Source organism: Bombina bombina, chromosome 6 (assembly GCF_027579735.1).
Source record: "Bombina bombina isolate aBomBom1 chromosome 6, aBomBom1.pri, whole genome shotgun sequence".
Taxonomy (NCBI): Eukaryota; Metazoa; Chordata; class Amphibia; order Anura; family Bombinatoridae; genus Bombina; species Bombina bombina.
Genome location: NC_069504.1, coordinates 1,085,825,429 through 1,085,839,094, shown reverse-complemented (window position 1 = coordinate 1,085,839,094; position 13,666 = coordinate 1,085,825,429).

Here is a 13,666-nt window from a genome sequence, read left to right as displayed (position 1 = left end):
TTGAGGAGTAATTGCAAAGACAATCTATGCTAATGGAAATTACATTGATTATGGAAGAAACTCAGGATATACACTTGTGTTTTATTCAGACTTTTGTGTATCACCTTTTTTTTTAATCACACTTGGATTTTGTTTATATTTGTTATTATTACTGTTTTCACTTCAGGATTCAGTTAACCCTTTCATGACAGGGTTAATTTGTCTACATTGGAACAATCGAGAGATTTTAATTATGGGATCGGGTAAGGGGGTGTCCCTATGATGCTAGGCAAGCCCTCCAGACAGCAATCCCATCCTGGGAGCACCGTTGGCTTCAGGACAGCTAAACGCCTAGGTTGTTCTATTCTGTCCTAACGGCGTTAAAGCCTGGCCCCCTGTTATAGTCTCAAATCTGACCTCAAATCAGTACTCCAGGCCCTGCAGCCCCTCTGGGAAGAACATACCCAATTCAGACCACAGATCAAACCTGACTCTGCAGGCCCTTACCTTAAAGGACTATCTTATCATACAACACTTGTCTCCCAGATCTGGAGTGGGGTAGTCTATTGCTCTCTCTCTCTCTCTCTCTATTTATATATATATATATATATATATATATAAATATATATATATTAGCACCTCTGGGTATGATAGCATATATATTAAACATATTTTTTGTTTTCTCTTCACTGTACGAATATATATGTAGAATTGGAGTTGGTTAGGTTTTAATCTCCCATTATTAAAGTATTTCATTTGACCTAGCTAACTATTTCTAAGCGAGATTATCAACTCAGTCTCAGGGCTATTACATTTATACCTTATGTTGCAGCAGAGTCTTGAGACCCCCTGAAAATTTGAAAGTTTAATGCTGGTCAATACCTTGTATCCCCCCTCTTATAAACATTTTAGTTTACAAGAACAATCTCTGCCGATTGGATACAGTCCTCACCTAGACGTTCTTTCCAGTTGCAGGCCCACGGTGAACTACAGAGTTCAATTCTAAGTAAGGAGCCATATGTCTTAGAGAGATCTTCAGTAAAGTAGGCGAGATGCAATACGGTGCTACTTCCACCATGCCCACAATATTACTGGACTATTTCATCATACCATACTTGTCTCCCAGATCTGGAGTGGGGTAATCTATTGCTCTGCTACCTTAGAGCTAATAAGATGCTTGTTGGGACTATTATATTATATATATTAGCACCTCTGGGTATGATAGCATACAGTGGATATAAAAAATCTACACACCCCTGTTAAAATGGCAGGTTTCTGTGATGTAAAAAAATGAGACAAAGATAAATCATTTCAGATCTTTTTCCACCTTTAATGTGACCTATAAACTATGCAACTCAATTGAAAAACAAACTGAAATCTTTTAGGTGAAGGGAAGTAAAAAAAATAAAAAAAATAATAATATTTGTTGAAGCAACTTTTGATTTTATTACAGCACTCAGACTCATACCCCAAAAGACTATCTGCATGGCACATCTTGACTTGGCAAGATTTGCCCACTCTTCTTTGCAAAAACACTCCAAATCTGTCAGATTGCGAGGGCATCTCCTGTGCACAGCCCTCTTAAGATCACCCCACAGATTTTCGATTGGATTCAGGTCTGGGCTCTGGCTGGGCCATTCCGAAACTTTAATCTTCTTCTGGTGAAGCCATTCCTTTGTTGATTTGGATGTATGCTTTGGGTTGTTGTCATGCTGAAAGATGAAGTTCCTCTTCATGTTCAGCTTTCTAGCAGAAGCCTGAAGGTTTTGTGCCAATATTGACTAGTATTTGGAACTGTTTATAATTCCCTCTACCTTGAATAAGGCCCCAGTTTCAGCTGAAGAAAAACAGCCCCAAAGCATGATGCTGCCATCACCATGTTTCACTGTGGGTATGGTGTTATTTTGGTGATGTGCAGTGTTGTTTTTGCGCCAAACATATCTTTTGGAATTATTACCAAAAAGTTCAACCTTAGTTTTATCAGATCATAACACCTTTTCTCACATGCTTTTGGGACACTTCAGATGTGTTTTTGCTAAATTTAGCTGGGCTTTGATGTTTTTCTTCGTAAGAAAAGGCTTCCGTCTTGCCGTCTACCCCAAAGCCCAAACATATGAAGAATACGGGCGATTGTTGTCACATGTACCACACAGCCAGTACTTGCCAGATATTCCTGCAGCTCCTTTAATGTTGCTGTAGGCCTCTTGGCAGCCTCCCAGACCAGTTTTCTTCTCGTCTTTTCATCAATTTTGGAGGGACATCCAGTTCTTGGTAATATCATTGTTGTGCCATATGTTCCACTTGATGATGACGGTCATCACTGTGTTCCATGGTATATCTAATGCCTTGGAAATTATTTTGTACCCTTCTCCTGACTGATACCTTTTAATAATGAGATCCCTCTAATGCTTTGGAAGCTCTCTGCGGACCATGGCTTTTGTGTAGGATGCGACTAAGAAAATGTTAGGAAAGACCTACTAGAACAGCTGAACTTTATTTGGGGTTAATCAGAGGCACTTTAAATGATGGCAGGTGTGTGATGACTCTTATTTAACATGGTTTTGAATGTGATTGCTTAATTCTGAACACAGCTACATCCCCACTTATGCAACCACATTATTTTAGTTTTTCTTGTTTACTTCCCTCCACCTAAAAGATTTCAGTTTGTTTTTCAATCAAGTTGTACAGTTTATAGGTCACATTAAAGGTGGAAAAAGTTCTGTAATGATTTATCTTTGTCTAATTTTTTTACATCACAGAAACCTGACATTTTAACAGAGGTGTGTAGACTTTTTATATCCACTGTATATATCAAACATATTTTTTGTTTTCTCTTCACTGTGCAAATATATATGTAGAATTGGAGTTGGTTAGGTTTTAATCTCCCATTATTAAAGTATTTTATTTCACCTAGCTAACTATTTGTAAGCGAGATTATCAATTCAGGGCTATTACATTTATACCTTATGTTGTAGCAGAGTCTTGAGAACCCCTGAAAATTTTAACGTTTAATGCTGGTCAATACTAGGGATGGGTGAATGTGTTTATATCTGAATTCGAATGTTAGAACGAATGTTATTGTAGAAATTCGATTTACATAATAGAATGTTGATAAGAACGAATATTCTTAAAAATTCGATTTTCGAATGTTATTTACAGTTTTCGAATGTCACATTCGAATTCGAATGTCACATTCGAATTTGAATGTCACATTCGAATTCGAATGTTACATTCGAATATCACATTCGAATTCGAATATTACATTTATAAAACACAATTGTAGACTAGAAACACTATTTCGAATGTCACATTCGAATCGAATATCACATTCGAATCGAATATCACATTCGAATCGAATGTCACATTCGAAATTCGAATAGTACATTTATAAAACACAGTATTAGACTAGAAATACTATTTCAAATTTGAATGTGACATTCGAATTCCAATGCAGCATTCAAATTCGAATATTACATTTATTAAACACAGTTGCAGACTAGAAATACTATTTAAAATTTGAATGTCACATTCGAATTCCAATGTCACATTCGAATTCGAATATTACATTTCGAAATTGAATGAATACATAGCTAAACATTCTATTATTCGAACGAATATTTTCGAATTTAATTGAAAAATTTGAAAACGAAAATTCGAAAATAGAATGTTAGAATGTTATATAAACATTTGAAATTCGATTCGAACGAATGTATCAAAATTTGTTTTAAATTTTGAATTTTTAGAAACATTCGCCCATCCCTAGTGAATACCTTGTATCCCCCCTCTTATAAACGTTTTAGTTATCAATGGGATCTTTAGACTTTCTATCTCTCCCTGGCTCAATATGGGCTCTCATCAAAGCTACAATGCTATTACTTCTACTAGGTCTATAACATATACTTCTCCAAGATAGTACGTATACTGTTGTATAACAGTGTATATTGTTTGGCAGCGACTATATTATATAATGCAGCCAAACTAACAATCCAGGTTTTTGTTACCTAATAATATCGACCTATGTCTTAGACACAAACCTATTGTTGTGCATTTCAGGAATAGCTAACATATATCATGGAGGTCTTATAGGTTTTTATTGGTTCATAAATATCTCACGACTGAGGGTTTACCATTTTATTCATACTTATATTTATATACAGTACCTTGCTTATAATACTAGTTCCCTTGTACATACACGGGCATAAGTTATTGATTACATTTGCTACTTGTAGAGATAACTTATCAACGCAAATATTAATATCCCTATGAGAACATATATTTTTATTGTATCTAAATTGTGGGCGAATACATTTTGGGAAGCTAGAACTGCTATTGCCCTATACTATACCGTTAGAAGATGATACACTATATGGGATTGTTTCTAAAATATATACAGGATACATGGGGGCCAATTTATCAAAGCTTTAACCGATAATACGATGGAATCTGCTTGAATCTCGCGTCATATTCGATGCAAATTGAATCCGCCGTAATTAACATAGCATCAACATCGTAAAATGTTGAAAAGTGTGACGTAAGATACGCTCCCGCGATCTCAATCCGACGCAGATCGATGCTTGCGTCATTCCAGATGTTTAAAATTCACATTCGACTCTATTTGACCCTCTTGCCAATTTATCATACATTCAACAGGTATTCTTGCGTCTTTGCCGCCGCAGTGTACCTATCGTTCAAACCGCCATGCTTGAGGCCGCGAATGCCATAGAAATCAATGGGAGTCTGAAAACCCAGAAAGGTTATGTTAGATGCTGCAAGAGAATGAAGCTTATTACATATTTATGTAAATTAGAAAGTTGATTACAATTGTATACTCTTTCTAAATCACACAGAAAACAAAGAAGTATGTACAGTATCTACATAATATGTTGAATAATAATATTATAATCACATGTAATTTCAAGGGACAGATTAATTTCAAAAGTAGTTTTAATGGCAGGTATTGTCTGTCTGGACTAGTAGATAGAGATACAAATGAAATAAATACATTGCATACTATAGCTAACTTCCTTTTTTTGATCAATCTAATTTCACCATGTTTAACGCATGTAATACAAGTCCCACTGCATTTGGCACCAAATTTGACGCAATACTTCGCACCAAATTGGATGCAATACTCAAACTCCTAAACAGCCACAAACTAGTGACATTTTCCACCACATTGGATTAGGAAATGCATAAAGCACATGGTTTATGACATCAGCCAATCTGATTTAAATATACATTTTATACTATCACTAACTAATCAAATTGCTCAATACTTGTGTCATTGATCACTCATCAGAACTTGTAAGTGCCATTTGTTACATTGTGTATTATACTTTGAAAGTATGTATATGTGAAATTAGTATTAAAGATAAACATTGATGATGACATTAGAACACACAGTGTAATATTTTGGACAATGATTTGAAAAATCGAATGATGTTTGATTCAATATTATCTTAAGATGATAGCTCAAAGGTATAGTCTACCTAACATTAAACTGTCATGAATCAGATACAGCAGAAATTAAAATCACCTCTTTACTGTCATTATATTTTCAACATTTTTCTTAGTTCTTTTGAATTTCATTTTCATTAAGAAATGTCATCTTATATGCCAGCCCATTTTATAACTCCTGTGTAGGGGTGGTGTTTAAATCTCTATCTACTACACTGCAATCAGGAAGGATTACACAGGTGCAGAGAGAAAACTGTCCCAGCTCTTAAAATATCCATTGTTTCAAATAAATACATGATACCCTGATTACATGTTATATTCACAATTATTCTTGCTCAGAATAATAATATATTTACACTATATACATATAGTGGTGTAAATTAACACAGAGATATGAAAGACAACATTGTTTAGAACAAATAAAATTTAGGGACATATAAATATGTTTGGAAAAGATTTCTGACATAACACACATATATATACAAGTATGTTCAAAGATATATGTACAAATTGTAGCATTAATAATCATTTAAAACAAAGAAAAAAACATGAGATATTCATATCATGATTTCTAGAAATACAAATACACATTAATTTATGTGAAAATATCATATCAGAATTTTTGTATAACAAATAAATAAAACAAAAAAATAACTTTCTCTGAGATATTATTGTTTGTTTAGGTATAAATCTAGCTATTTCTTGGACATTAACAGATGAAAAACAAAAGATTAGCTTTAGATCAATGTGCTTGTTCATGGACAGTAATGATATGGTATAATTAAAATTGGAAAAAAACAGAATATCCGCAACATCGATGACTCTTATTTGTCAACAGTCTGATGCTCATCGCTCCATACTTGATGCGCGTGTTTTTGACAGACTTTTTAATAAATAAAGGCGTCGTATGTGGATATCTGGCGAGCGTATTGACTCCAGCGAATGCACCGAGATTGACACTTTGATAAATCGGCCCCATGATGTTCCTTTGTAACCTTTTCAAGAAGTCAACTAACTAAAAGCTTAGAATATTATTTATAACTCAGGTCTCAAGAGGTTATTCTTCGATCCTCTCCATGTTCTAAATGTTTATCTATGTATGTGATATTTGATGTTTTCACCTGATAGTTACTCTTAAACTGATAACATTTCCTTTCAAGATCCTATTATATATCTTATAAAATTAGAAAATTACGATTCACCATTTGAGATCCAAGAGTGGCCTCATAGGTTACTTAGAAGGCTAACAGTCTGATTGGGCAAAAATTGTGTATCCTAATTCTACAAATGTCTCATAACTATGCTATGTATCTCTTGCTTAAGTATTTATTGGTTGTATGTATGAAAATTACTTGTATAATCTAAACTGACATTTATGCTTTGTATGCCTCAAATTGAATCTCAATTCATTTTTATTTTTAAAAATGGAATCCGTTGCAGGTAGGATATCTCCCCTGCCACAAGTCTCAGTTGCAATTTGGGGATGTATAAAAAGAATGTATAACGCAATCTTGAAAGTGCAACTTAATACCAGCTCCATTTGTCATCAAACACACATATTCGCTATCTACAGTCACTCTGTGATTTAAGCATATGAGCTAACTTCAGCTCAGGTTGTCGTCACCAATCTCTTTTACCTTCTAAATGTGGCTCCTCAACTAATCAGACAATAGCCATCCACTCCCTATTTCAGCTCTAAGGGTTCGATTTATCAAGCCATGGCGGACAGGGGCATACATATGCACCCCTGTCCGCCCGAATCCGATGGTTGTATTCCGCATTGCACGCAAGTGCTATTTTGCGCTTGTGTGCAACACTACCCCCTGCCTGTGCACAGCCAATCACGCACGGGCAAGAGCTGGTGGAGGTGGAGAAGAGGCTAGGAAGTGGCGATCTGATGACCGCTGCTTGATAAATACTGACTGCAGGTTCTCTTGTGAGCAAGGTGGAGGGCTTGATAAATCGAGCTTTAAGAGCTCTGTCTGTTCTACGGATGCTGTCTTCTAGTTTCCTTTCCGCTACAGGTTTCAACTCCGCTGGTGTTTGTTGTACACTCATGCCGCTTTGTCACCATCACACCACGTGATCTCTGTAGCCAATAGGAAGCTGGATTTCTCGGGAAATGAGAATATAGTAAAATCCATGAACAATGACAAAGGCTTTTCATATGTAGACAGAGCTTTATATGTAGATAGAGCTGATAATAACCATCAATGCGTTTCGCTGTTTACACAGCTTTATCAAGCTGCTCCTTCAACAAAGGATACCAAGAAAATGAAGAAAATTTTAAAATAGAAGTAAACTGGAGAATTGTTTCAAATTGTATGCTCTATCTGAATCAAGAAAGAAATTTAAGGTGTTTTATCTCCCTGTAACTATATTTTGTGCATTAGTGAAATCCGTGTACACGTTCCCAATATCACCGGCAGCTCTTCTGATCACACATTGATCTCCACTCTGTAACTTTAGAACAAAACAGAAGGCGCCTGCTAGTGCACTAAACAATATACAAAAAACAAAATGAGGCTGTGGTACTCACAAGTGTGGCAGCACCTAAATGTGCTGTTAAATGCAGACTGGAATATCTCAATTTCCCAGCTCACTGACCTCCGGTTGTGGTAATCAACCCCCTGCTCCTGCAGACCATGTAAGGATGGATCTCATTTGTGCACTCTGTCAAAGTTAAAAACATTTATTGTAAAAACACAATATACAAGATAAAATAGGCTGAGGGACTGTCTTGCAACCCTCAAAAGCCTTAGCAGAATCACAACGCGTTTCTCGCCAATACAAGCTGTTTCATCAGGCGTAAATACCGGAGGTCAGTGAGCTGGGACACTGAGATATCCCAGTCTGTGTCTATCAGCACATTTGGGTGCTGCTACACTTGTGAGTACCAAGGCCTCATTTTGTTCATTGTATATTGTCTAGTGGAAAAGCTGTGCTGTATGGAGCTCAGCATTGCCTTATAACTGGGATGCTGAGAAACTGTGAAAAGAAGTAGGCCATACCTCTAAACCCTTTAGGAATGGTTGGGAGGTCTACCATACTCACCGGCATATAAGGAAGCAGGAGTCTTACCGTTCCTGTAACTATAAACTAACCAGTGACTGGTAAACAGCACATGACACGTTTCTTAGAAATGTTTTCTCTAATAACACAGAAGTTCAGGATATGATCTTCCTGTTGATTTAGTTCAGGATAATGCACCAAAGTACACAACGATATCTGTCACCATATAAAATGTTAGTCAAATACTACAGGATTAGATATACTCAGTAATATTACCAGGACGTTTTAGGTTTCAATAAACGTCTATTGGCAGTGCTAGATGCACATAATGAATCATCTAAAATGTAATTTTACACACATACAAGGCACTTATGGGAAAGCCAAATAAGATGGACTAAAGCTGACTAATTTATCAAGATAAGATAAATCTGATACAGCAAATATATTATACACAGATCCAAGACCCACTTTTATTGCTGTGGCATCTTTACTTGTAGAAGGAGAGTCTAACATCCATCAGCATTCACAGCTTCCTTCCTACTGATGAAATGAAGCTCAGGAGGTGAGCCCCTGTCTTGTGAGCAAGAATACACAGAAGTACAGCATGATTACTTAGGGGCCTATTTATTAAAGGTCTTGCTGACCTGATCCGACAGTGCGGATCAGGTCCGCAAGACCTCGCAGATTGCGGAGAGCAATACGCTCTCCGTATTTAACATTGCACCAGCAGCTCACAAGAGCTGCTGGTGCAACGCCGCCCCCTGCTGACTCGCGGACAATCAGACACCAGCAGGGGGTGTCAATCAACCCGATCGTACTCAATCGGGTTGATTTCCGGCGATTCCTGTCCTCCTCATCAGAGCAGGTGGACAGGGTTATGGAGCAGCGGTCTTTAGACCGCTGCTTCATAACTGGTGTTTCTGGCGAGTCTGAAGACTCGCCAGAAACACGGGCCACAAGCTCCGTTCGGAGCTTGATAAATGGGCCCCTTAATGTTAAAGTGATGGTAAATCCTAGCGTTTGTGAAGGTATAAAAATCTAAGGCAGCCCACCGGCAGAACGCTATTTTCACTATTTGGCTCAGAGGTGGCGCACGGCTATTGGCTAAGAGGTGGAAACGTCACCTCTGAGCCAAATAACAAAAATAGCGCTCTGCAGCTCAGTGCGGCGATCGCTTGGAACAAATAAAGGAGCTTTCTGCATGAAGTATTTTATATTTCATGAATGAAAGTCACCTTTATTTGTTTTAATAGTCAATCCTAGCGTTTTGCAAATGCTAGGATTTACCATCACTTTAAGCTTGAAAGAGACACAAAAGTCAAAAGTAAATTTTCATAGTTTAGACAGAGCATGGAATTTTAAGAGACTTTTTAATTTACTTATATTATAATTTAAAAAAACTATTAAAAACAGGGGCACTTTCATTCATGAAAATTGACATAGCACCGTATTTTAAAAACACTTACCTTATTCGTCTGAAACGACGAATCGCCGTTCTGAAACGATGCCCCGCCTGCTTCTTCCAGGTTTACTTACCCAGCAATGGCGAAACTGGCTTCCTCCAATCACGGCGTTGCCTCAGGAAATGATTACCCCAGGGGGGGGGGGGAAGCCGTGATTGGAGGATGCCGGAATCATCATTGCTGACGTATGAAGAGGCTTGCGACGGGCTGGTGAAGCACTGGAGCGGCTTCAAGAAGAAAAGGTAAGTATATTTTTTAAAAACGGCTGAAATGTCAATTTTCATGAATGAAAGTGCCCTTGTTTTTAATAGTTTTTTTTAAAACCGGGCACTTTGACATGAAAATTGACCTTCACTTTAAATGATTTTTTTATTTTACAGGAAATCACCATTAAAGTATATGGGGATTTATGTAGATAAATCATTTGATAACTATTTCTAAAGGATTGTGATTAACCCCTAGTTAAATGCAAGAAATAGTGCAATAATAAAATACAGCATTGATGCAAAGACATCTTGAAATAGGTTGCTGGTAAGAAATTTAGTAATAGCAAACTTTCCATTCCTGGATAAAACTTGTGTATATAATGTCTCTCTTGCTTACTCATAGGGGCCGAATTATCAAGCTCCGAATGGATCGCCGGAAACAGAAGTTAAGACTGCTGCTCCATAACCTGATGCTTTGAGGCCACGGACAGAAATCAACCCGATCAAATACGATTGGATTGATTGACACCCCCTGCTAGTGGCCGATTGTCCGCAAATCTGCAGGGGGCGGCATTGCACCAGCAGTTCACCAGAACTTCTGGTGCAATGATAAATGCCGATAGCGTATGCTGTCGGCATTTATTGATGTGTGGCGGATATGATACGCTACATTGTATCATGTCCGCTCGCACATTAATAAATAGGCCCCATAGAGTTTTATTACTGATTTATAGACCCTGCACTACCATTCCAAAAAGATATTGTTGTACATGTGGTGTGCTGTAGAATTAATACAGTGACAGTAATATGTTTAATTAAAGTGATCAGAAACTTTCCCCTTTGTATAAAGAGATCCAGTAATATTTTAGATGGAGTTTAATTCATTAGTTGTAATGAAGATACGCTTTAACTTTAATGTAGCACTGAAATTCAAATGCTCCGCACTTCAGCTACCCACTTCAAAAGTAATTTTTTGATGAGCTGATGGTTTAAAATGCTCTCCAATTGCTACAAAAAAAAAAGAAAAAAAAAAAGGGCCGTATGGCTAGAGCACTGATTGGAGAACAATTCAAAATGTTAGCTCACAAAAATTTTTTATTTTGAAGTGGGCAGCTGGAGCGCAGGGTATTTGTATTTCAGCACTACAATAAAAAGTCAATTAAAATGTAACTTCATTACAACTCCATTGCTTGATCTTCTGAGTCATCAAGTTCGGCCCCATGTACCTATCATAACTGCCCCTTCACAACCATTACCTCCCCATATAATAAAAACAACAGACTTATTTCTTTGTTACACATTGGCCGCAGCTCCATTATTAAAGTGAAAGTAAATTTAGAGCCTCAACAATAATGCCATCCATTAATGTTCATTAGATTAGTCTAGTCGCTATCTTTCTTTTCAAAAAAACATTATTATTTAGTATTTATATCGTCAATTTTATACCTTTGTCCATAGTTCCTCCGCCCATCCGATCATTTCCTGATTTATCTCCTCTAAACATAAGACCGGTCCCACCCACTCGTACGTGTACATTTGTGCGCGTTCTCGTGCTATGTGTTAATGAAACAAGTGGTGCAAAGGTGTAAAAAAAATGTTTATTTTCATTTATTATTAAATGTCCTGTAATCTGAAAACTAATAGTATTTACTATTTTTACATAAATTGGCTGTTAAAACGAATGGAATGATGCAATATTGGTTCTTGAGATTGGGCACATACTGGAGTATAAGACAATAATACTAATAATGTAACAGTGTGTTCTAGCACCATGCAGCACTACAATCAGCTGCAACAACAAACAATATTCTCATTTATGGATTACGTAGGATCTCCGTCTCAAAGCTTTGTTGTAGTTGCATTAGCTATTGTTTAACTATTTAAAAACCTTCAACTTTAATAAATAAGCTGACAATAGTGAGACTAGCATCGTAACTTCAGGGGGTTAGTGATAGTTTTTTTTTTAAGGGGTTATTGGGTGGGTTTTAGAGTAGGGTTGGTTGTGTGGGTGGTAGGTTTTAATGTTGGGGGGGGATTTGTAATTTATTTTACAGGTAAAAGAGCTGATTACTTTGGGGCAATGCCCCGCAAAAGGCCCTTTTAAGGGCTATTTGTAATTTAGTGTAGGGTAGGGCTTTCTTTTTTTTATTTTAGGGGGCTTTTTTATTTTGTTAGGGGGATTAGATTAGGTGTAATTAGTTTAAAAATCTTGCAATTTTTTTTATTATTTTCTGTAATTTAGTGTGTTTTTTTTTGGTACTTTATATAATTTTATTTAATTTAGGTAATTAATTTAATTATAGTGGTAGTGTTAGGTGTAATTGTAACTTAGGTTAGGTTTTATTTTACAGGTAAATTTGTATTTATTATAGCTAGGTAGTTATTAAATAGTTAATAACTATTTAATAACTATTCTACCTAGTTAAAATAAATACAAACTTGCCTGTAAAATAAAAAATAAACCCTAAGCTAGATACAATGTAACTATTAGTTATATTGTAGCTAGCTTAGGGTTTATTTTATAGGTAAGTATTTAGTTTTAAATAGGAATTATTTAGTTAATGATAGTTATTTTATTTATCTTTATTTAAATTATATTTAAGTTGGAGGGGGTTAGGGTTAGACTTAGATTTAGGGGTTAATAACTTTAATATAGTGGCGGCGACGTTAGGGACGGCAGATTAGAGGTTAATAAAATTTAACTAATGTTTGCAAGGCGGGAGTGCGGCGGTTTAGGGGTTAATATATTTATTATAGTGCCGGCAATGTCCAGTTCGGCAGGTTAGGGGTTAATTTTTTTTTTTAAGTGTTTGCAATGTGGGGGGCCTCGGTTTAGGGGTTAATAGGTAGTTTATGGGTGTTAGTGTACTTTTTAGCACTTTAGTTAAGAGTTTTATGCTACGGCGTTGTAGTGTAAAACTCTTAACTACTGACTTTAAAATGCAGTACCAGGCTTGACAGGAGAGGGTCTACTGCTCACTTTTTGTCAGACTCGTAATACCGGTGCTATGCAAGTCCCATTGAAAAAAGAGGATACGCAATTGACGTAAGTGGATTTGCGGTATTTCTGAGTCTGGCCAAAAAACTGAGCGGTACACCTGTACCTTCAAGACTTGTAATACCAGCGGGCATTAACTAAAACTCCATTCTGATAAAACATCAACATCAGATAAACTGGACCAGTAAGCGGTGCTAGTTCACCTATTAGAAATATAGCCGTCACACCTCTGGACACAACCGTACACTTGTTGAGGCCGTTAAATCAAGACTTTAACACTTGGCTTCTAGAGAACCCCTTGCCCCTAGAGGTCCGCCACATGCACTCCCACCCTGTAGAGAGGCAAAATTTCACCCCTCTCATTTGTCCATATTCTATTAATGACTGTGAATGAACTAGCACCCCCGCCAGCTAGCTGCGACAAGACAAACCTTGCAAATATTGCATTCAAAAGAGTGGGCAGGACTCGGGAGGGAGATGCTGACACTTCATTTTTTTGTCGTTATCTGCTACTTTTTCCGCTCAGCCCCTTAAGTAACGCCTTCTTCACT